Consider the following 24,988-nt stretch of genomic DNA (forward strand, 5'->3'; position numbering starts at 1 on the left):
GATTAGATTGTCTCTTTCCGTTGTTTGGAAGGGCATGCAATGCATCTTGTTTCGCTCTTGTTCTGCTTTTCTTCCTTGTGCAACAATTTCATTCTGCTGCATTCTCAATATGGCAAAATGGAAGAAGATGTCAAAAGAATGCTCAAACTGTGCAACTATGTGCAAAATAGGGTGAGAAACTGTGCCATCGCGCCTGGGGGCTATAATTCTTAATGAAGGAGGCATGGACATGGCATCTTTCCCCAGGGGATTGCTTCTTGCCCTCCTATAGGAAACTGGAACTCTCAAAAAACCAAAATGCTATAAATAACTCAAAATAAGTTTTATTGATCACAAAGTTATTTCTTTAAAGCAATGAGCTGGAAACTTCAGAGGGGTGAAGGAAAATATACGTTACAGTCTTAGTTAGTCCTGGATCCAAGGAGTTTGAAGCTGAGTAGCTTTTCCAAGTTTCCTCTTTCCTCAATGGCTGCGAATGCCAGAGCAAACCACAACCCCAGTTCAATTGGCCTATGTTTGAAGATTCAGGATCTTCCTCTGGTGCCAAAAGAACCGGTTTGAAGGCGCTTGAGACTTCCAACGTCGTTCAGGTTGGTCTGAACATGAAGCATAAGTCTCAAGGGTAAAAAACCTCAGAACTGGTGCTGAGAGGTAATTAAATCAGGGGTTTTTTTAGAGTCAAGTCTCTTACTCACGTCCATCTGGTAGAAACTCTGATGGCAGAATGAAAGGAAAGGAAGCACTCCCCTCCTGCAGGAAGAGGTGGAGCCAAACAGTACTGATTGACAGCTATAAGTAACCAATCCATCCAACTATCTATATATATAAATTTGTTAGGGGCATCCAACGAGGAAACAAAACTCAAAAACCCCCCAACGAAACTTAACCAAAATTCCCATGCCCATAACACAACCCACAAGGTACAAACATATCTACTCAAAATGAAAAACAACACAACAACACACTCACAAAACGGCAAAACTCAAAAATCCCCCAACGAAACTTAACTAAAATCCCCGTGCCCATAACACAACCCACAAGGTACAAACATATCTACTCAAAATGAAAAACAACACAACAACACACTCACAAAACGGCAAAACAACAAAACTCAAAAATCCCCCAATGAAACTTAACCAAAATCCCTGTGCCCATAACACAACCCACAAGGTACAAACATATCTACTCAAAATGAAAAACAACACAACAACACACTCACAAAATGGCAAAACAACAAAACTCAAAAATCCCCCAACGAAACTTAACTAAAATCCCCGTGCCCATAACACAACCCACAAGGTACAAACATATCTACTCAAAATGAAAAACAACACAACACACTCACAAAACGGCAAAACAACTGAGCATGCGCATTGGCACCCAGCCGCAAGTTCCATCGCGCGCGCGCACATGGCCTTCCGGCCAACGTTCCCTCTGCGGAAACCATGACCACTCCAAGCCCCGCCGCGCCGCTTCCCGCACACACACACACCCTGCCGCACACACACACGCAACCCCACGCTCCATCACTCCCCCCGCTGCCGCACACACACACACAACCCCACGCTCCATCACTCCCCCCGCCGCCGCACAGACACACGCAACCCCACTCCCCCCGCCGCCGCACACACACACGCAACCCCAGGCTCCATCACTCCCCCCACCACCGCACACACACACGCAACCCCACGCTCCATCACTCCCCTGCCCCAATCTTACCTCCTTTTACTTCAGGCCACCTCCAAACCCCACCCCGCCCCTTCCCGCCCTGTCAAAATCTAGGAAAGACAGGAAGGAAGGAAAGAAGGAAGAAAGAGAAAGGGAGGTAAAGAAAAAGGGGGAAGGAAGGAAAGTTAGAGGAAGAAGAAAAGGAAAGAAAAGGAAAGATGGAAGGAAAGAAAAGAGAGACAGCAGAAGAGAAAGAAAAAGGGGGAAGGAAGGAAAGAGATAGAGAAAGAAGAGGAGAAGGAAAGATGGGAAGGAAGGAAGGAAGGAAGGAAGGAAGGAAGGAAGGAAGGAAGGAGGGAGGGAGGGAGGGAGGGAGGGAGGGAGGGAGGGAGGGAGGGAGGGAAAGAAGGAGAGAAAGAGGGAAGATTGGCCACAGCAACACGTGGCGGGTAAAGGTTGTTATTTCTATTATTATTATGATGATGCTATTGTTCCTATGAGACCCTTTTAGGGGGAATGGGAGAGGTGTCAGGTCCCAGAGGCAATGCATTGCATTATTGTTATTGTTATGATGGTGGTGAAATAAAAGGAAATAAAAAGTGAAAGAAGGAAGCAAACAGGGAGGGAAGAAAGGCAAAGGAAGAAAGGGGGAGGGAATGAAGGAAAGAGAGAAGGATGAAACCAAGTAGTGAAAGAAGGAAAGAAAGAAAGAGGGAGAGAAGGAAGAAAGGAGAGAAAGGGGGAGGAAAAGGGGGAAGGAAGAGGTAGGTACCTCTTTTTCATAATAGTCCAGATATCTACCTCAACTTTGATAAGTTTTACTATAGGCCACAGCAACGCGTGGCAGGGCACAGCTAGTAGATATATATGATTCACGCACACAGATACAGTATCATAGATTTGAAAGATTAGAAACCAACACTTTCTCATTACTTTCTTTCCAGATCACCAGACTGGGCCACAGCAACGTGTGGCAGGGGACGGCTAGTACATAATAAGGGTAAAAAGGCAGGATTAAGCATGATACAACAGTTTAAATCTTGCAACTAACAGTTCTACACATAGGTGGCACCACTTGCGACGTCACAGAAACCATGCCCATGTGTTATATAAAATAAATACAGATAGGAAGCGAGGCTGTGTGATAGACTGATCAGGGGAATTCACATCAAAAAGGTGTCAGCATAGCGCAATTGAACCAAGGTGAAGGAGGTCATTCCAGTGATAATATGTTTCCATTTGCTTAAACAGCACAATTGCAACAAGACAACAGATTGGTGTGATAAAGTCCTATGGCATTACTATAGAGATCAAAGGAATACCACTGGTCAAAATGATAATCCTTAAGATAAGTAGTATATTTAAAGCCTACTTTGAGATTGAATATTATTGTTCCACTACTGTTTCTCAAGTGCTCTTGGAATATTTTATGTGTTTGTGCTTAGCCACCTAAAAAATGGAAATATTCATGTTTTGAAGAAGGAGGAAATGTAAAAATGTGCTATCAGTTCTCAAGTGCTTTCTTAATTGTGAATGTGGCCTTGTATTGTTCAAGACATGCAATTCGCCAACATAACTACATCTTTGCAATGCAAAACATAACACTTTAGAAATCAGAGCTCTAGTTCTGAAATACTTGCCATTTTGATTATTTAATATAAGATGCTGCGGTAATTACAATTTTAGCGGTATTCTCCTTGGGATGCTAATGGTTACAGAGCATCATGTGATGCAGCATTTGTCCTGAAATGACATCGTTTTGAGAACAAAGGAAAGAAATAATATAAGGAAACAAGAGGGGGGGGGGGGAAATAGCGTCGGCTGAGCACAACTTGTAATTTCACAAACAGTAGAGTTGCAAAATGAGAAAGGTAATGTGTGAGAGTTTGCAAATGGATTTCTAAATTTTATAGAATGGTGAGGAACTTGGGAGATGTTTACAAACAGGACCATGTCATTCTATCACTGTTCTTATAACTACTTTGCTGCATTCTTTGGGCCCTTCCACACAGCCCTATATTCCAAAATATCAAGGCAGAAAATCCCAAAATATCTGTTTTGAACTGGGTTATCTGAGTCCACACTCAGGTAATGTGGATTTCCTGCCTTGATATTCTGGGATATAGGGTTGTGTGGAAGGGACCTAAGATTGTTTTATTACTGCTAGAAATCACTTCTGGTGATTAGTAAAGAGTCATTCCATCAGAAACATGCTTCTGTATAATGTGATCCTTATCGTGACTGAGAAAATAAGGTTACTTATGGTTTGGGCTGGGAATGAGGAAACCACACTGTTTCACATAGGCGCAGATGCAGTATGGGGAAACAGGTATATAAATCTTGCCATATGGCTTTATCTCCTATCACATATCTTTCAGGGAAAATGAAAAGCAATCATTCATCTTTACCTGAACATTACCACTTGAAGCTCAGATACGGGAGGTTATCTTAGCGAAAGCCTTGGCCCTCTGTCTAAAAGTCTCTCCTAAATTCCACTCGAGTGCCAATGTTCTTCCACCAGTGAAAGCTGAGATTAGAAGATTTGCTAAGGATGCTTCAAAATGTATTTTGGGACCAATTGCCCTATTTCGAACTTTCGAGGCGATGCATAAATTGGCCAAAGCTGCAAAGACTGCCAAAGGAGAACTGGAATACATCACTCACTCACACAAACACACACAGAGAGAGAGAGAGAGAGAGAGAGAGAGAGAGAGCTTTCTTCTACATACAATTGTTGTTGTTGCTCGTTCATTTAGTCAATCAATCAATGATTTATTATGGTCTATGACCAGCACACTATAGAATGAGGCCCAGGTGCCCAAGGAAGGGAATCGCGGTTCAGTCATTTCCGACTCGTCGTGACCTCATGGACCAACCCATGCCAGAGCTCCCTGTCGGCCATCACCACCCCCAGCTCCTTCGAGGTCACTTCAAGGATGCCATCCATCCATCTTGCCCTTGATCGGCCCCTCTTCCTTTTTCCTTCCATTTTCCCCAGCATCATTGTCTTCTCTAAGCTTTCCTTTCTTCTCATGATATGGCCAAGGACTTCATCTTTGCCTCTACTATCCTTCCGTCCAATGAGCAATCGGGCTTTATTTCCTGAAGTATGTACTGGTTTGATCTTCTCATGGTCCAAGGCACTCTCAGAATTTTCCTCCAACACCACATTTCAAAAGTGTCTATCTTTCTTTGCTCAGCCTTCCTTATGGTCCAGCTCTCACATCCGTAGGTGACTATGGGGAATACCATTGCTTTAACTATGCAGATCTTCATTGCCAGTGTAATGTCTCTATTCTTCACTATTTTATCAAGATTGGTCATTGCTCTCCTCCAAGAAGTAAGTGTCTCCTGATTTTGTGGCTGCAGTCTGTGTCTGCAGTAATCTTTGCACATAGAAAAACAAAATCTGTCACTGCCTCCATGTTTTCTCCCTTTATTTCCCAGTTGTCATTCATTCTTGTTGCCATAATCTTGGTTTTTTATGTTTAGCTGCAGCCCTGCTTTTGCTCTTTCTTCTTTCACCTTCATTAGAAGGATCCTCAGCTCCTCCTTGCTTTTGGCCATCAAAGTGGTATCATCTGCATATCTAAGGTTGTTAATGTTTCTTCCAGCAACAGCAGAGTCTTGCTTATCTGACCTTTGCTTATCCAATGTTCTGTATTATCCAACGCAGTCTGCCTCCCATCTGGATCCACAGCTGTTTCAATACATTGCAATGTTTTGGAGCTAAATTCCTAAATACAGTAATTACTATATAATTTTATCATGTATTGAACTACTTTTTCTGTTGATTTGTTGTAAAACGTGATGTTTTGCTGCTTAATTTATAAAATCATAACGTTATTTGATATTTTATAGGCTTTTTTTTAATCCCTCCTTATTATCCAACATTTTTGCTTATCCAACAGTATGCCGGCCCGTTTATGTTCAATAAGTGAGACTCTATTGTATATTTATATGTGTGTTTGTGCATTTGCAAGTAGCAATACAGATGAAAAGAAATTACCAAGTACATCATCATTTCACAAAAAGAATAGAAAATTCTAGGAGTAATCCTATGAGGTCCAAGCAGAAATATTTATTAGTGTGTGTGGGTGCATTTCCAAAAAGTATTCAGAACTCATATTTAGAACAGATTCAAAGAGTTAAAATCCAAATCAAAATGTCTTCCCCACCTGGCCCTAAAAGTAAACATAGGTACAGTGATTCTGGAAACATAATTACTGTCTCTAAACTGAAATTTGCATTTTATTTCCTGTTAGGGTGGCTCTATTTGGCAATTGCATATTTTGGTTGCAATTAGACACTAATGAAATGGGGAATTTTGTACATCAGACCCATGACTGTTCATTAGACTAATCTAATGAACCCTTTGGTCTGCATAGTTAAAAATAAGAAACTGCCTCGTAGGATGGTTAAGTAGTCCCATACCTTCATCCTTAACTTTGACAGCTTCAGTGCAGAGCTGGGAGGCATGCTGGAACGGAGAAGCACAGGGCTCTCTAATGAGCTGGTACAACCATACAACTTAAGCTAATGAATTTCTTATCCTCTTAGACTGATAAAAAAAGTTTTCTGGAAGAAGTCAAAAGATCTCAGTGTTTTTAAGTGGATTTGTTCTTTCCATTTCAAGGAGGAAGAAGAAAAGAAGTTTGGGAACAGATCAAACCCACAGCCTTATTCTAAATGAACACTTTTGTGGCGATAATTACGACAGGAGAGAGAACTTTGCAGTGAACTCTTCAACACAATGTCCAATTCTTCTTAAGTCATGTAATGAAAGGTCTGTCATGGTACTGAAAATATTTACATTTATTATAGGTTACATATTGTAATGGCTACTGGCTTAACGGTCACTTTGGGAGAAACTTGGGGACTAAATTAATAACAACAACAACACAACAATTGCAATTTCAGAATGTTTTTCTGACTCCAATATTTTCCTGACGATAGGGAATTTTCACAGAACAGCATTCTTTGTAAGGCGAGGGATGGATGATCATTGATACCTTTTGAAGGAGTCAAAGCCATGAGTACCCTGAAGCTAAGCTTCCAGAAGGATAATCTCCAACATACCGTATATACTCGAGTATAAACCGACCCGTATATAAGCCGAAGCACTTATTTTTACCACAAAAAACTGGAAAAAACGTATTGATTCAAATCTAAGCCGAGTGTGGGAAATGCAGCAGCTACTGATAATTTTCAAAATAAAAATAGATACAAATAAAATTATATTAATTGCGGCATCCATCAGTGAAATGTTTTTGAATATTTATATAAAACTGTAATTTAAGCTAAGACTGTCCAATTCTGATTAAACCATCATTCTAATCTTCTTCCATGTAATTGTACTTATGTATCCTTCTAATAATAATGAGAGTAAAATAATAAATGTAATAGTAATAGAGTAAAACATTAAAAATGTAATAACAGTAACACTAGAGTAAAATAATAAATATAATAATAATGATAGAGTAAAATAATAAATGTAATAAAATAATAATGGAGTAAAATAACGTAAATGTATTGTCGAAGGCTTTCATGGCTGGAATCACTGGGTTGCTGTAGGTTTTTTCAGGCTATATGGCCATGTTATAGAGGCATTCTCTCCTGACATTTCGCCTGCATCTATGGCAAGCATACTCAGAGGTAGTGAGGTCAGTTGGAACTAGGAAAATGGGTTTATATATCTGTGGAAAGACAAAAACCTACAACAACCCAATGTAAATGTAATAAAAATAATTGAGTAAAATAATAAATGTTATAATGGTAACAATAAATATAGTAAATAATGTAATAATAATATTAATAATAATAACAGAGTAAAATAATAAATAATTTTCACTTGAGTATAAGCCAAGGGGGGATTTTCAGCCTAAAAAAGGGCTGAAAACTCGTCTTATAGTTGAGTATATACGGCGTATCTTCCCAGACACAAGGTTATTTTCAAAGGATGTCTTGAGATGCCCCTATCAAATGAGATAAGGTGGGGATTTTTCAACGGTATCTCCCCAATCATGAAATGTCCCAACCCAAAGACCAAACTCCTACACTTCCATCTTCTTCCATTTTCCAACACTTTTGAAAATTGTGTAACACTTAACAATCCTGTTTCTTGTTGAGTTTTTTTGCTCTGCCTTTATTCGGTTATATTAAACTTTGTTAGATTTTTATATGGTTTCATTATGTCTTTATATTATATGGATCTGGGCATTTTTTGTGATCTATTCAGAAAGCATCCTCCATTGGGAGCCATAGAATTGTAGTAGAGAAATAGATAACATCATTATGTTTTTGGTAGCACCTATTTATTTGCAGATATTAATGAAAAGCATGGGGAAGCTGCCATGTAGCAAGACAGATGGTGACTGCATTGAAAGTCATCAGCACATTTGGTAGTATAGAATTTGGATTCAATAGGCACTGGGTGTGGCTTGTGTCCTTCTTTGTGGTGCCTATTATGCTATTGATGCTGCTATGACTATTCATACCAATTTCCATTGTCTATACACTGTTTTCTAGGAATGCAACATTTAATTGGCAACCATGCTATTGAACCTGGACATAGCCCTTGGCTTACTCTTTTGATTCCAATCTCTTACTTGTTTCCCATATTTAGTGGATTACCATACTATGCTAATTCTTCTTTCTAATCCATGCTTTGGGCATCTCTCACCTTTTTTATTGTCAAGTGCCATAAAGCTAATTTAGACTTATGGCAACCCTGTGCATGGGAGACCTCCAGGTCTCCTGGTTCTTCAACTGGGACTAATTTCCTCAATTGAGTCCTTCCTGTATCATGTTGTCCATTTTAAGACTCTCCTTTCACAGATTGTTGCAGTAGTCGTTTCTTTCATTTTCCATTCCCTTGACTAAGGACTACATCAGACGGAGTAGGGCAAAGTGGGGGAAAGTGGGGGGAACCATCTTACCCCATTCATAGAATTATAGAATCATTGAGTTGGAAGAGACCTTATGGGCCTACCCCCTACCAAAAAGCAGGAAAATTGCATTCAAAGCACCCCAATAGATAGCCAGCCTCTTTTTAAAAGCCTCCAAAGAAGGAGCCTCTGCCACACTCAAGGGCAGAACTGCACTCACAGTTAGGAAGTTCTTCCTAATGTTTAGGTGGAATTTCCTTTCCTGTGGTTTGAAGCCATTATTCCACATCATAGTCTCCAGGGAAGCAGAAAACAAGCTTGTTCCTTCTTCACCATGACTTCCCCTCACATATTTATACATGGCCCTCATCATGTCTCCTCTCAGCTTTCTCTTCTGCAAGATAAACATACCCAGCTCTTTCAGCTGCTCCTCATAGGGCTTGTTCTCTAGACCCTTGATCATTTTAGTTGCCCTCCTCTGGACACATTCCAACTTGTCAACATCTCCCTTCAATTGTGATACCCAGAATTGGACACAGTATTCCAGGTGTGGTCTGACCAAGGCAGAATAAAGGGGTGGCATAACCCCTTTTCCCTTCAGGCATCCCATGTCCTTACCACATTGATGCCCATCTTTCCCTCACTTTCTCCCTTCTTAAAGCTTTTTGGAGCTGTTTCCATGTACTATAGAAACAGAGCCCCTCAATTCCCACCAGAAATGCCCATACGTCATGAGATGGCCTCCGCGGAGCTCTCGTGGGGATCCGGTTCTGAGATGCATGGAAACTGAGCTCTATACCAGTCTGATGAGGTCCTTAGATCCATCTTGTCTATCCCATCAGATAGCCAAAATTATTCACCTTTCCACAGCCAAAAATTGTTCATTATTCTCATCACAAGACTCGCCTTCTTAAAACCTTCCTTCACTACAGAACCCCATGCTACTACAAGCACATCTGCTACAGTCACTCTCAAAATGGCAACAGAAGAAAAATATGATGTCACTTCTTGTCACCGTTATGAAAGGGACTGTAGAAGAAAATGGATGTATTTGGGCATCTGTGGAGGAATACAATTGAGGGAATTGACCCCAAGCTCCCAAACATATGTCCATCTCATCTTATACACTATTTGCCACCCAGAAGATACATATGATTCCACGTTTACTTATTTCAAGTATCTTCTTCAACCAATTTTTCCATGAGGCATTTGGCACATCTCTCAAGTAATCTTGCCTTATTATAACTCATCAGGCATCCTTATACTGCAGCCTTCCAGCTGTTTGGGCCTCCAACTCCTGGAAGATCTAGCCAGCTTGTTCAGTGGTCAGAAATTCTGGAATACCTGTTCTAAATAAATATAACAGTGTGCAATTGAAACAACCCTATATTGATTCCTTGTTTACTCCTGCTTCCCATTCCTTCCCTTTTTCTTTGATGTTTCTTCTATGTCATATTTCAGACTGCAAGCTCCTTGGGGCATGGATCTGTCTTCAAGGTAGCCATGATCTGTTTCTCAAAGAATTGTAATAGTCTTTTGAATATATCCAGTCCATTGTCATAATACAACTGACCACAATAGGCATGAGCCAAAAGCAGAAGAGATTAGATGACCTGTTCTGTTCTGTCGCGCACTGGGTCTGAACAAATTGTCTTTATTCTATAGGGCGTACACTTTAAACCCAGTGGGAAGCCGGGGTGCCTCAAAGAGAGATTCTTAGGGAATTCCTGAAGTAATAGTCTTTACAGTCTTTAATGGTACAACAAAGTCTTTATTAAGGAACAAATAACGAATCTTCAAACAACACTTCAAGGTTTTCTTATTCTAGCCTTTAAGAGACTGGCACTGACTTGGATTAACTGTACTTTCTCAGCATGAGGAAGAACCCTTTATAATCTCTCCCAGGCTGTCTGTTATCTGGGCCTTGCTGGTCTGGGTCTTACTACCAATCCCAAATACGTCTTGACATTGAGAAAACCTACCAGCCAAGGCTTGAAGATATCCCAGCTGGAATTCAGCGGTTCTGTAATGCTGTCCTGTGGGAACTTCAGGGTTGTTTTTCCCCTCTGAGGCTGAGAGGCTGTGAGCTCTCAGCCAGAGCCTTTAGGATCTTTTCCTTCTGTTCCTATTTCCCTGGATGATCCCCAGATGATCCCCGGATGATTCCCGGATGATTCTGAGGAATGAAGCTTTTCCTACGGGACAAGCTGTCTGCATCCTATAGACTAGCTTCCTTGTGTGCGACTGACTAAAAATGGCTCCCTTCTCTTCTGAAAACCCAAAAGGGGGCAGAACTAAGGAACCTAATGATGATGGACAGGTGGCCTCCCCTATAGCTGCAAACCTTAACAGGAAGCCACCCTTCTGCAAAATCCCAAGCCTTGGGCTGCAAGCAAACACTTAATACAAAGCAAATAAAGTGGGAGCTTCTGGTACAGCTGTACCAGCACATGTTCCAAACACTGTATTGTTGAAGCCTTTCATGGCTGGAATCACTTGGTTGCTGTAAATTTGGGGGGTGTATGGCTGTGTTCCAGAAGAATTCTCTCCTGACATTTCACCTCCATCTATGACATGGCCATACAGCCCAAAACACTTACAGCAATCCACTGTTCCGAACACTGTTTTTACATCTGGATGCTCTAACTTTGGAAAGAGATCCCATAAAACTCAGTGTTCTAGATAGATCCACAGGAATTCTATTAATAATAGTGTCTAGGTCAGAAGCAATATGAAAAGCCTTAACCTCACTATACCTAGCAAATGGGTCACAGCAGGCCTTCATAAATTCCAGCATATGCCATGTTTGCTCATTTCTTAAGGGGCCCCACAAGAGTTTTTCTTACTGTTCCAGGCAGAGTTCATCTTCAAAGAAGCGTCCATTCCCCCCCCCCCCCCAAAGCAAAGAGGATACAACCATTGTGAGAGCCAAATTACACGTTATGCTCATTGCTTTCTACTTTAGGTATTGCATAGTGTCTTAGTTTTTTGATAAATTAATTACAAGTTCATGGTGGAACTTGTACTTTGAACGCAGTGCATAGCCAAGGGGGTCTTATCTCATTATTCTGCCCAGAAATCAATCCTCTGCAAAGCTTGGAGCCTTCAGGGGGGAAATTCCCAGAGGCAGAAAAGGGAATTTTTCACACAAAGCTCCAATATGTGTGAAGGGGACACTTTTATGGCTGAAATGCAGCTTGGAAGTGGAAATCTAAGCCTCCATCAAGGCACACTGTGTTAAAAGTAGGACTCACCCTCTAAAAAGCATTTTTTTAAAAAGAAGAAGATACAAATAAGATTTACGTGCTACATCATAAGTATGGTTTGGCCCTTAGGCTACACATTTCTGATCTCCATCCTTCCTAGTTGCTACAAACCAACTATCTTGTTGTTTCACTTCAGTTCTAATACAAGTAGGTGAACACTCCAGCAGCAAATAGCCAGCAGCCAACCAAAAAACCAAAACGTCAACACTGTTTACTGTATTTAAACAAGCTTTTTTTATTTGCCATTGGTGCAATTCCATAAACATCTTAAGTCTGTAGCCGGGAGCTATGATAATTCCCTAATATCTTAAAACAATTGTACAAACTCAGGAAAGTGCAACCCATGTGACCCCCAAATCCCCTTTAAAAGGCAATGGAGTCCTCAATGGTATGCATTAAGCCCCCAATAAAAAATTAAGAAAATTTTGGGATGATTTTTCTCTTTCAAAATGGTGCCAATCGTTCACAAGCATGACAAAATATGATAGGTATCTCCCTCCACCACACAGCCTTGAATTGGCCAAAAACAAAGTCAGAACAGATGTCGTGCCTCTTTGAGTTTCACTTTTGCAGATTAATGCAGTCCACTAAGGGTTTGGAAGGAGCAAAGTTAGGTCCAAGCACAGCTGCCTGGCCCAATAAAAACCTTACTGTTTAGCAAAGTATAGAAAACTATTTAATTTACCATATTTCAGATGACAGTGCATATTCAGACTCAGCCTGTGCTGGATGGGGGTTACACTCCTTCTGAAGACACAGGTTCACAGCTCAGGAGTTCTCCTGGACTCCTCGCTGAGCCTGGAAACTCAGGTTTTGGCTGTGCCGAGGAGGGTATTTGCACCATTAAAACTTGTGCATCAGCTACGCCTGTACCTTGGGAAGTCAGACTTGGCCACAGTGGTCCATGCTCTCATTACATCTCAAATAGACTACTGCAACACACTCTACATGTGGTTGCCTCTGAAGACTGTTCAGAAGCTTCAAGCAGAACAATGGGCGGCAGGCAGGTTGGTCACCAGTGGTGGACAGGGAGCATACAACCCCCCTGTTGCGTCAGCTCCATTGGCTGCCAGTCTGCTACCAAGCAGAATCCAAAGTGCTGGCTTTAGCCTCTACATCCCTAAATTGTTCCGGTCCAGCTTACCTGTCCAAACACATCTCCCTTTATGAGCCAGTCAGAACACTAATATCTGCTGGGGAGATCTTGATCTTGGTCCCACCACCTTTGCAGGAGCAATTGGCGAGGATGAGAGACAGGACCTTCTGGGTGGTGGCCCCTCAGCTGTGGAATTCCCTCCCTAGTGAGATTAGACCCCCACCCCCTTTCTGGCATTCAGGAAACAACTTAAGACCTGGCTATTTATGCAGGCATTCGGTGAATGACAGAAATATGGAAGTAGCTGAACACAACCCAGGATTAATGCAAGGTCTAAATGTTTTATGATGTGTCTGTGATTGTTGCTTATAGTTTTATAGTTTCAATGGTTTTAATTTATTGTTATATGTTGCTGGTTTGATATGTGATGCTTTTATACTTGTGAGGCATTAAATCTTGTCACCGATCATGTTATAAACCTCTTTTGAGTCCCCCCAGGGGTGAGAAAAGCAGTATATAAATGCAATATATAAATAAATGCTTCGTGTTTTGAGCTTGCCATGGTGATTTCTGGGTTATTGTCATTTAGCTTTCTCTTATTTGAGGACTGGAAAGATTATCCTTTATAGGACTGATATGTGCCTCTCATTATAAGGGACGCTCCCTATTTGAAGGTTCTCTTTATACAGACTGAATGACATGTCAGATGCTACTCTGATCCTTGTTTACATTGAAACGTAAGATGCCTATCAGAAGTGGGTGTTGGACTTTAGATACTTTAGATCAGTGGTTCTCAACCTGATGTTTTGGCCTTCAACTCCCAGAAATCCTAACAGCTGGTAAACTGGCTGGGAATTCTGGAAGTTGTAGGCCAAAACATCTGGGGATCCATAGGTTGAGAGCCACTGCTTTAGATGCTATACAGGGAGGGTGGGAATACCCTCCCTGTATACACTAAAAGAAATCATATTGTATAGTGGGTTGAGTGATGGAGAGCAAGGTTTAAATTTTTACTTGGAGAGCAAAGTTTGAATTCCTACTTGGCCGAGGCAACCCAGTGTGTGGCCTTGGGTAAGTCACACTTTCTTAGCCTCCATAGGTAAACCCCCACTGAGGGGTCCATAGGTTCCCTTTGAATTTTGCCTAGAAGTGGACCGATGGTCACAGGAGCTGTTGCCACAAGGGAACTATATGTTCCCTATAGCCAACCATAGTTAAGAATCTGGCTGCAGCACTTTGGGCTTTATAGTGGCTCCATCTTCCTATTCCCTCCAAACCACAGGAGAGTTTTCCTACTCTGCATGCCTTGTGGAAAAGAAGTGTACTTTTCAAGTACAAAATAGAGAGCCTTCTTTGCAGTTATGCCCTAATTTTGAACTGGCCTCCCATAGGAAGGCTGGCTGGAACAAATGCTCAGTTTCTTTTGGCACGTCCCGCTTTTTTTCTTCTTTTTTAGTTCAGATTTTTATGTTGTGTTAGTGTATTAAATTTTTTATGTTCACTACAATGAAATCCTCTTTGGGATGAAGAAGCAGTATATGAAGCTCTAAATAAATATATTTTAAAAGCCTATCATCACACTAGGACATTTTCCTCAATATTAAGTTTCAGCATCCAGCTCCTATCCTGCATTATACAACTAACACAACAAAATTATCGAAGAACTTTGGGCAGGTTGCCTGGAACACCATTCTATTCATCAGGCCATAGCATCTAGTATATGTCACCCAGCGATTTTGTAGCAAGGGACATCTTGTTCTTTAATTATATTCCAAACTCCTACATGACCTGGGGCTGAAAGAAATCCTGACTGCAAAGTTTGCTTGTTAATTCGTCGAAATGTGCAGATTCGAAAAATGACACAGGCTAGTCGTGAGTCAACGCTAAAAAACAAAACAAAAACACAGAATACAGGTATAAAGTGTCCCTCATTTGCTATGTCTAGGATCAGAACTGTTCCATATTTTGGAGTTTTTTGGATGTGCTATGCTTACATTTACATAATGAGGTATCTTGGACCAGAGACCCAGGTCTAAACATAAAATTCCTTATGTGTCATATATACTTTATACACATAGTTTGTGTTTGAAATAGCAACTTTCTTCAAGCCTCCATTACTTATATGCTGTGTATATAATTCAGATTGCTTATGGTATTGTATATGTGTGTATTGGTTTGCAGTTTTCCTTCTCTATGTTGTGTGAGGGGCTGCAGACCATGTAATCAGATCTGGGCTTGTTCAGTCCTCAGACTCCATTTTAGAAACAGTATTCTTCAGACTCCATTTTAGAATCAATACACTTCAAACTTCAATGCAAGAACTGTATGCTTCAGACTTCAGTAAGAACTCTATGCTTTAGACCAGTGGTTCTCAACATGGGGTCCCCAGATGTTTTTGGCCTACAACTCCCAGAAATCCCAGCCAGTTGACCAGCTGTTAGGATTTCTGGGAGTTGAAGGCCAAAAACATCTGGGGAGCCCATGTTGAGAACCACTGCTTTAGACTCTATTGGACTTTCAGACTAGACAGAGATGACTCTCAGAACAGAGAGATGATTTAGATTATGGCCTATTGATTCTGAGAAAGATACCTTGTGTTACCTACACAAAGAAACTATTTCAAATCCTATTTATAACTGGATTGATAGACAAAGTACCTGTATGCTGAATACATGAAGTTTATGAGTAAACTAACCATGTATGTTGCTTTTAAAGAAGTCGGCTTATTTTTGTTTCTTGAGAGCATGATTTAAAGGCAAACATATTTTAAGGAAGAGTAGATGTTCTTGAGCAACTAAAAAAGAGCACTTCTGAAACTCCGCTATACACATATATGTGTGTGTTTTGTGCATTGGCATATCTTTGTCCCTAACAGAACAAAGAGATATCTACGTTTATCAGTCTAACAGCTGAGAAACCTAGTTGCCTTGCATGGATGCTGGCGAATACCATTTTCCCAAAAAGGTTAAGACTCTAACAGGTTATGCTTTTACCAAGAGGTTATGGCATCATTTTTCAAAAGGGTTCGACTTCTGCTAAAGTCATGCCTTTCCAAAGATCATAAAATCTCCAAAATGTTATGGAGATTTCCATTTTCCAAAAGTTTGAAGGTAAATCTATACTCTATATATACTTTTGAACATGGGGCAGGTTTTGTGTACATTGAAACATAAGAAAGGAAAGGCATAGCTATCTCAGTAACCCACAAGGGCAATTTTGGATTTTAGAGTTCTAGATCGAGAATGCTTTACCTATAATGTTACAAAAATTAAAGGAGAGCAGGGTAAACATTAGAATCATGTCCAGAAAACTCAAAACACTTATTTTCAACCAGAATTGTATTGTTTATATGTATTACAAAGAGGGAGATCCAGCATGCTATCGGGTTTTGGCAATGGACTACAACTCTGAATGTGAATCCCAAGTCAGCCATAGAAACTCACTGGATTACTCTGTGCAACTCATAATCTCCTCCGAGGAAGGCAAAAGCAAAACCTTTCTGAAGAAATTGCCAAAAAAATCCCATGATAGGTTCAACTTACAGTTGCCATAAGATGGAACTGACTTGAAGGCATACAACACACACACATCATACAACAGCTTTCAGCTACTCTGCTCTGGCAAAAGGACTCACTTATGAAAACAAAAGCCTGTAAACTTTCATTTCATCACACTCTATTGTTCGCATCCACCAGCACCTTGGATAGAGCTATACAGACATAACTAAACATTGGTAATTCTTTGTGCCATTTGCTCCCCCCATTGAGTAGTTAGTAGGCAGCTTTGATAAAAGCAGGAGAAAGTCCAACTGCAGACAAGCTTTACATACCAGTTCTATTTCTGCATTCATGTCAGAATAGATACCAGGGCACAATTCAAAGTACAAGTAATGACATAAAAAGTCTTATACAGCTCAGGTCCAGGTTATTTGAAGGAGTATACTCTTCTCTGTGAATCAGCCCATGTTTTACGTTGTTCTGAAGTCTATTGTCAACCACCCACAAAGATGTATTTGGTGGAAACAAGGGAGAGGGCCTTCTCAGCAGCTGCTCTGATGCTCCAAGGTAACTCTCTTCCCGGAAAGGATAATTTAGACCCCAGCTTACTATCCCAGCAACCGCAGGTAAAACCCTTTTTATTATATTTTTTATTCAGGCAGACTTTTAAAGAAAGTTTTTAAGATCAAGTCATGAGTTGTTGTGATTTTAGCTCTGAATACATTTTAATCCATTTTAAGGATTTGCACTGTTTGTTTTTAATACCATTAATATTTAATTCTATTTTAATGTTTGTTTATTTTTAGGTTTTAAAAAGTGTTTTGCATTGGCTGTATTGTAAGCCGCTTTGAGTCTCTGTTGTAGGGAGAAAAAGTGGGCTACAAATAAACATAACAATAATAATAATACCAACAATAACAGGCCTTTGAGAACTGGTATTTGTTTAGGACAGTGGTTCTCAACCTGTAATCCATGGACCACCAGTGGTCTGCAAGAACTAAAATATGGTCCATGGCCTCGTGGTGTCTTCATTTTAGGCCTGTTCCTGGACTTATTTGGGGTGTTGATTTAGAAAATTGTATTGGATAAACCATATCAGCTCTAGATTATGGGCAAGCAGATAGCGACTACTGGATGGCATATGTTCTGTATCAGAAACTACAGCTGATGTGGTCTATCCAATGCAATTTTCTGAATCAGCACCCCAAAGAACCAAACCAAATCTAAAATAACCCTTTTGGTTCTAATGTTGGAGAGTGGTCCCTGGTCAAAGTGGTCTCTGGTCAAAAAAAGGTTGAGAACCACTGGTTTAGGAGAAACAGGCAATCTATAATGTGCAGGAATTTTATTTATTGTTGTTGATGATATTGTTGTTGTTTAATAGTTTATATTTTCAACTGGATTTATTCTTACAATGGTTTAAATGCTTTTTAACTTTTGTATGCTTTGAATTTTTAACTATATTTGTTTCAATTATTGGAAGCCGTTTTGAGTCCCAAGCTGTAGAAGATGCGGGATGACAGTGATAGTGTCAAAGATAGATTCAGAGAGAATAAGATAGACACAGACAGAATAAGCAACAACCTTCAATGCAATATTAATTCCCAACCTTTGTTGGGAGAATCCATATCAGAGAAGATCAATTCCTCACTCCACTCTATTGTTTGGAGATTCTGGTGGACCTAGGTTGAGAGAAGTAATGCACTTATTTGATTTCAAGCAAAGTTTTCAAATTGAATTTTCCCAAGACACAGAGTTTTCTGAGCCAATAGTTTCTAAATGCCCATGACTTCAAGAAATGTGACTTGGGCTTGTGCTATACAGACTGGTTGACCTGTCATATTATAATCTTCATTTCTTGGCCGGTGTTTTCACCGGCCAAGATTTAACAGAAGGCTGCCTTCTGTTAAATCCAAATTCCAGAATGCTATCATTTACAGGTGCAAGAAATATTTGTAGAATCTTCTAACATCCTCTTTACCCATCATAGGCTATGGAAAAGGTGTCAAATGTGAATAAATCCTCTTTGTTGCATAGCATTATTCTTTTGATGAAACAACAATAAAGCTTTATAGAAAATAGTGATGGGCCTCAATCCAGGTGGCTTGAAGGGAAGGAGAGGACAGAAAATATATTAATGGAGAAGTTCTACAAATCGTTGTGTACTCTTCTGAGGAGGAGGAGGTAGAACAGGAGGCTGAAGATATAGGTGTTGGTGATTTGGGGTCAAGTGTTGAGGAGGAGGAAAAGGGTGAGGAAAACATATTGCTGGTTCCTACATTTCAGGAATGCCAAAGGGAGGAAGAAGAAAGGAGAAGGTCAGAATTGCTGCAAGGATGCTGAGAAATCAGACCTCACCCTAGGAACAGCTGAGAGCCGAGGGCTATAAATCAGCAGTAAAACAAGTGGTCAATGCTGGCAGCAACTGTTCTACTTAATGCTTCTGTGTTCTGTTTTCCTTGCTTGCAGCTCCAGCGTCTGTGAAGTAGTCACAAAGACTTTTTGCCAAAGGCTCTTGTTTCTTGTTTCATGTCTGATATCAGACTTTGGCTTTGCTTTTGGGATATTCCTTCTGTTCCTTGCTGCTACTTGTTACATTATTATCATTTTGCTAAAGTAAAGCTTTTTTTAGTTGCCTTAACCCTTGCTGTAAGGCTGTTTCCGGAGCAAAACAGGACACAAATGATTAGGAGACTGTAATTAATCAATGAAGTTGCTAAGGTCAGAAATAATACTCTTTATGTCCCAGAAGTCCAGGGAAGATAACTACTGTCTCTGTACTGCACTCATGAGCTTTCAAGGGCAGTAAACTGGATGTTGGTGGAACAGCAGCCTTGTTTCACCTTCATTATATGTATGGGATAAAAATTGGCTCCAATTATTGACTCTTCACATTTAGAAGAAAATAAGAACAGAAATGCAGGGAGAGGTGATGATGTCGTACAAGGCTAATGAGGGCTAAATGTGCATGTTCACTCAACACAAGGGAAATACAGTGCTGAAATGTTAAAAGTGAGCTAATAAAGCAATCCAAATATCATTTCATATCACCATAGTTCCTATATCCAAGCTGGATTTCATATGTTTTTGGGATGATAGAAACAGATGGATGGATGGATGGAAAAATGGACAGATAGATAGATGAGTACATGGGATAGATGAGACAGATAGATTGAAAGATAGATAGATGATAGATAGATAGATAGATAGATAGATAGATAGATAGATAGATAGATGATAGATAGATGATAGAAGACAGACAGAGACAGACAGATCTACTGAAATTTCTCTACTAGAATAACTTCTGTGAAGTAAACATAAATGGGAATGATAATATTAAGTAGTAGAATGTGAGATGTTTCTACTAAGCAGAATATTTCCTCACCATTTTGTGTGTTTAGATGCATAATTTTTCTCTAACCAAAAGTATTCCACCTTGATTTCTTCTGTCGAAATTGCAAAAGCACAGAAGGAACAAAGGACTGCTTTGTGAGTGCTTGTGTCTTTCCAAAAAGCAGAAAAGAGGCTTCTCAGGTAATTAACGCCATGTGATTGGTTCCTCTCTCCCCATCCAAGAGATGAGAAAAAAGCAACCGAGAGAAAGGGAACGAAATAGGGAGGGGGACAAATGTGCCTTTTTGCAAATGTATGTGTGGAAAGGGACAGGAGAAAGGGGAGGGCAGCCAGAGAGAATGAGCGACCAGAGAGGCAGCCACGGCATTGACGGCATTGACGGAGCCTAAGCATTCCCTTTGAAAGGAGAGGATCTGAGGAAATAACCCCTTGCTCCCTCCTCCTATATAGGAAGGGACCCAATCAGGGAAATAATGGTGGGTCTCCAATCTCCTTCCTCCTTTAAACACATCCAAAAAAAATCAAGGAAAACATGTCACGGTTGCTTCAATTCTTCACTTTCCATATTAAAGGCAAAAAGAGAAAGATGGAGCAGGTAGTATTTGAAAGGAGGAAGGATGGTCATCATCATCATCAATAACAACATTGGATTCTATTTGATACTTCTCCTGCACTGTAAAAAGGAAGTCCATTCATGCAAAACAAAAAAGGAATTGGAAAAGGCCAGAATAATGGTTGCCAGGTTTTCTGCTTTAAGAAAAAGTTTCAAGAGCATACCCAGATATTGGAAATAAATATTTGTTTTTGTTTTACTTCTGTCATGTTGACTTTCATTTATAACAACCCTATGGCAACCCAACTCACCCTATCATCAACAACTTTGTTCAGGTCATGTAGACTCAGGGTCATAGCTTCATTGATTAAGTTTCCCCATCTAGAATACAGTCTTTATTTTTATTTCTACTGCCTTTTACTGTACCAAGCATTGTTGTCTTTTCTAGTTTATCAATTCTATCGTTGGTGGGGTTCAGAATCCTCTTCGATTGTAGGTGAATTATAAATCCCACCAACTACAACTCCCAAATGTCAAGTCTGTTTTCCCTAAACTCCACCAGCATTCACATTTGGGTACATTAAGTATTTGTGCCAAGTTTGGTCCATATCCATCATTGTTTGAGTCCACAATGCTCCCTGGATGTAGGTGAACTACAATTCACAAACTCATGGTCAATGTCCACCAAACCCTTCCACTATTTTTCTGTTGGTCATGGAAGTTCAGTGTGCTAAGTCTGGTTCAATTCCATCGTTGGTGGAATTTGGAATGCTCTTTTATTGTAGATGAACTATAAATCCAAGGCAACAACAACTCCCAAATGACAAAATCAATCCTCACCCCCCATCCCACCAGTATTGGGTATTTGTGCCAAATTTGGCCCAGGAAAATCCATCCTGCATATCAGATATTTACATTACAATTCAGAACAGGAGCAAAATTACAGATATGAAATAGCAGCGAAAAAAATCTTATGGTTGGGGGTCAGCACAACATGAGGAACAGTATTAAGGGGCCGTGGCATTAGGAAGGTTGAGAAAAAACTCCTCGAGGACAACTTCAACAGAAAAACATCACACTCCTTTGTAGGACATAGCAAAAACTAGGGCATCCATTGGAGGAAAAGGGAGAGAAAAACAGTCCTTGATGAGAATACAAGACAATTTGAGAGACTAATGAAGGAAAATGGCTTTTCATCCAGATTATTGCACTGTATATGTTTACCAAGGCTCCAAATGGTGTTCGACTTGAAGCCCTTAGATACATCTGCCAGTGTGGTGCCTGTGTGCTCCCTCCCCATACACACACACACATTATCACCAGCACATCCCACTCAGAGTGAATTGTAAGAATGACCTTTGGTTCGCTCCTCCGCAGGGAGTCTGAGAAACCGACCCCTGACCTTTAACTCAATGGGAACGCAGGAGAGGTCAGGAGGAATAACTCTTGCTCCAATCTCTCTCGCCACAGGGGTCTGAAGGGGGATAAAAACCCCAAGAAGCGGGTAATATGTGATCAGAAGGACCTTGAGCTATTTCTGAAAACAAAGCTGGGTTGGGAGAGTGGGATAGCGTGTTTATTTCTCGTCCCTGGAAGAAGAAGAAAATGCCATCCACTGAAAAAGAAGTAAACCCATTTCAAGCAATGTCTCGGCTCTTTGACCTGCAAATGCAGGGAGAGAAAAGGGGGGAAACACAGGATGTAGTTCAAAATCAGGGACCCTCTGAAGAGATGCAATCAAGGCTCCCAGCCATCAGCCACAATAGTTGTGCCTAAAAGAAACAGCTCAGAATTAAGTAGAGTGGTTTTGCTTTAATGAGACAATCTTTTCCCCGCCACTTAGGAACGTCTTTGCTGAATGCAGTAGCGTCAATGGAAAGGGGAAATCTGGATCATCTGATGGGGAATTATCATCAAGGGCATAGGAATTAAAACTTCCCATCTCCACCTATGTTTCTTTCTTTGTCTCCAAAGTGCTCGTGGAGGAATCAACTGACAATAGGAGCAAATACTTTGGGATTGATTTTCAAAAAAGGATGATACAATATACCGTACTCTAAAACCTTATCCAATCATGACATTAATTTTATACAGTTATTTCTGCCACAACGGTTATATGGTTTTCCAACTCCTGGGCAAGCCCTATTGCTCCCAGAAGCCACTATTCTCAGCAGCTGCCATTTAATACTATTTATATAGGTTGCCGCATACTAGACAAGACCTATAGCTCATAGCAAACTCTATTCTTAGCAGTTACTATTTAAACAAAGAGGAGGGGACGTGTGATGGGGCCTGAATGATCAGTTTCCTCTAGAAAAAACCTTTAGAACAGCGTTTCTCAACCCAGGAGTCACGAGGGGGTTTCAGAGGGGTTGCCATAGACCATCAGAAAATATATATTTCTGATGATCGTAGGAAGCCCTTTGGCAGAGAAGGCGCAAGGTCTCTCCGCTTCTCTTTCTCTTCCTTTTTGGAAACAGACAGCGAATCCTCCCACCAAAACCCCTCCTCCAATGTGACTGGTCAGCCACTCAGCCAAGGGGAGGGCTATTTCTGAGACTCCAAGTGGGGAGGGGAGAGCAGGCATGCTCAACACATAGCAGTATGGTGTGCATGTGCGGATGAGGGAGAACATGCAGGACTGGAGGGAGGCTCACTTCAAGGCATGGGGGTACTGTGTGGGAAGTTTGGCCCAATTCTATCTTAGGTGGTGTTCAGAATGCTCTTTGATTGTAGGTGAGCTATTAGTCCCCGCAACTACGATTCCCAAATGTCAAGTCTATTTCCCCCCAACTCTACCAGTGTTCACATTTGGGCATATTGAGCCAAGTTTGATCCAGATCCATCATTGTTTGAGTCCACAGTGCTCTCTGGAGATAGGTGAAGAACAACTCCAAAACTCAAGGTCAATGCCCACCAAACCCTGCCCACCAAACACTTCCCTCAGTTTTCTGTTGGTCAAGGGAGTTCTGTGTGCCATGTTTGGTTCAGTTCCATCATTGGTGGAGTTCAGAATGCTCTTTGATTGTAGGTTAACTAAAAAATCCCAGCAGCTACAACTACCAAATAACAAAACCACACACACAAACACACAAACCCACCAGTATTCAAATTTGGGCATATTGTGCCAAATTTGGTCCAGTGAATGAAAATACATCTTGCATATCAGATAGTTACATTACAATTGAGAACTGTAGCAAAATCACAATTATGAAAGTAACAATAAAAATAATTTTATTGTCAAGGGCAGGCATGTCGGCGGGGGGGGGGGCTTGGGTGGGCTTGAGGGGCTTCAGCCCCCCCCCCCCAAATTTTCAGGGTGGTCTGCGAGAAGGCCTTACTGGTACATTATTTAAACTGCTATGTTTATTCATATCATGATCTGATCACCATGCTCAATATATCCCATATGCATGGGGGCATTGGGATAATGATGCAAAAGGTTTGCTAGGATAGATCCTCACCCCCCCCCCCCCCAAATTAAAATCCTAGCTATGGGCCTGGCCAGGGGTCACTGCAACATGAGGAATTGTATTAAGGGGCCATGGCATTAGGAAGGTTGAGAAACACTGCTTTAGAAACTGCCTCAGGACTGAATTAGCACAGATTCATAAGGAAGGTTGTCTCTGTAAAGGTGCCCGAATATCCTAAGGATGCCAGATTCGAATTGATCTTGGAAGCTAAGCAGGCTCAGCCCTGGTTAGCACCTGAATAGGAGACTCCAATGAATTCCAAATCATATAGGCTGCCTTTCATAGGAAAGAACTGGCAAATCCACCTCGGAGGATTCCTTGCTCAAGAAAACCTTTTGAAATTCATGGGGTCACCATAAGTCAGCAGTTGACTTGAAACTACATACAAACACATGCATAGCAAAAAGCCCATGAAGATCAAGGTATAATTTTGGAAATGTAGGAAACATAATTTGCAGAACTCAAATATAAAATCCTGCCTCAGAATTTGAGATTGTAAGTAAAGGGCTGGATTGTGACTTGTTCTATATATTTGTAATTTTTGTTGTGCAGAAGTGGCTTCAGAAACTGCAAGTTGCTTCTGGTGTGAGAAAATTGGCTGTCTGCAAGGACGTTGCCCAGGAGACACCCAGATGTTTTACCCTCCTGTGGGTTGCTTCTCTCAAGTCCCCATATGGGAAGCTGGAGCTGGCAAATGGGAGCTCACCCCTTCTCATGGATTTGAACCGCCGACCTTCAGGTCAGCAGTTAACTCATTGTACCACCACACCTCCCAGTATATATTTGCACCACGGCTCCCAGTATATTTGCCAGTATATTTGTACTGCAACCTAATGAAACTTGGATCCAAGAAATGACCAACGGTTTCTTCAAACAGCCAGACAAAGAAATGAATCCTTCTCCCCATCTATTGTTCCTCTCTGTTTCATTTTCCTCTTTCCTTCCACCTTCCCTATCTGGACCTGTAATTAGCATTTGATTTTCACAATTTCCTGCAATCCTGCATGTTCTTTTCTGAAACAGCATGTGTTCTATCTTCATGGGAAATCAAAGTGGCACCATGTTTACATTTCAGCAATGTGTGTCACAGAAATTAATTTAGCCATACGTGCACAAAAGATACCTTTGAAACCGAAGAAGGAGAAAAGAATTATTAAAAGGAAGTGCCCAGCTGCGTACGATCAAGATAGTGGG

The sequence above is a fragment of the Anolis sagrei genome, chromosome 6 (genome assembly GCF_037176765.1).
Source record: "Anolis sagrei isolate rAnoSag1 chromosome 6, rAnoSag1.mat, whole genome shotgun sequence".
Classification (NCBI taxonomy): domain Eukaryota; kingdom Metazoa; phylum Chordata; class Lepidosauria; order Squamata; family Dactyloidae; genus Anolis; species Anolis sagrei.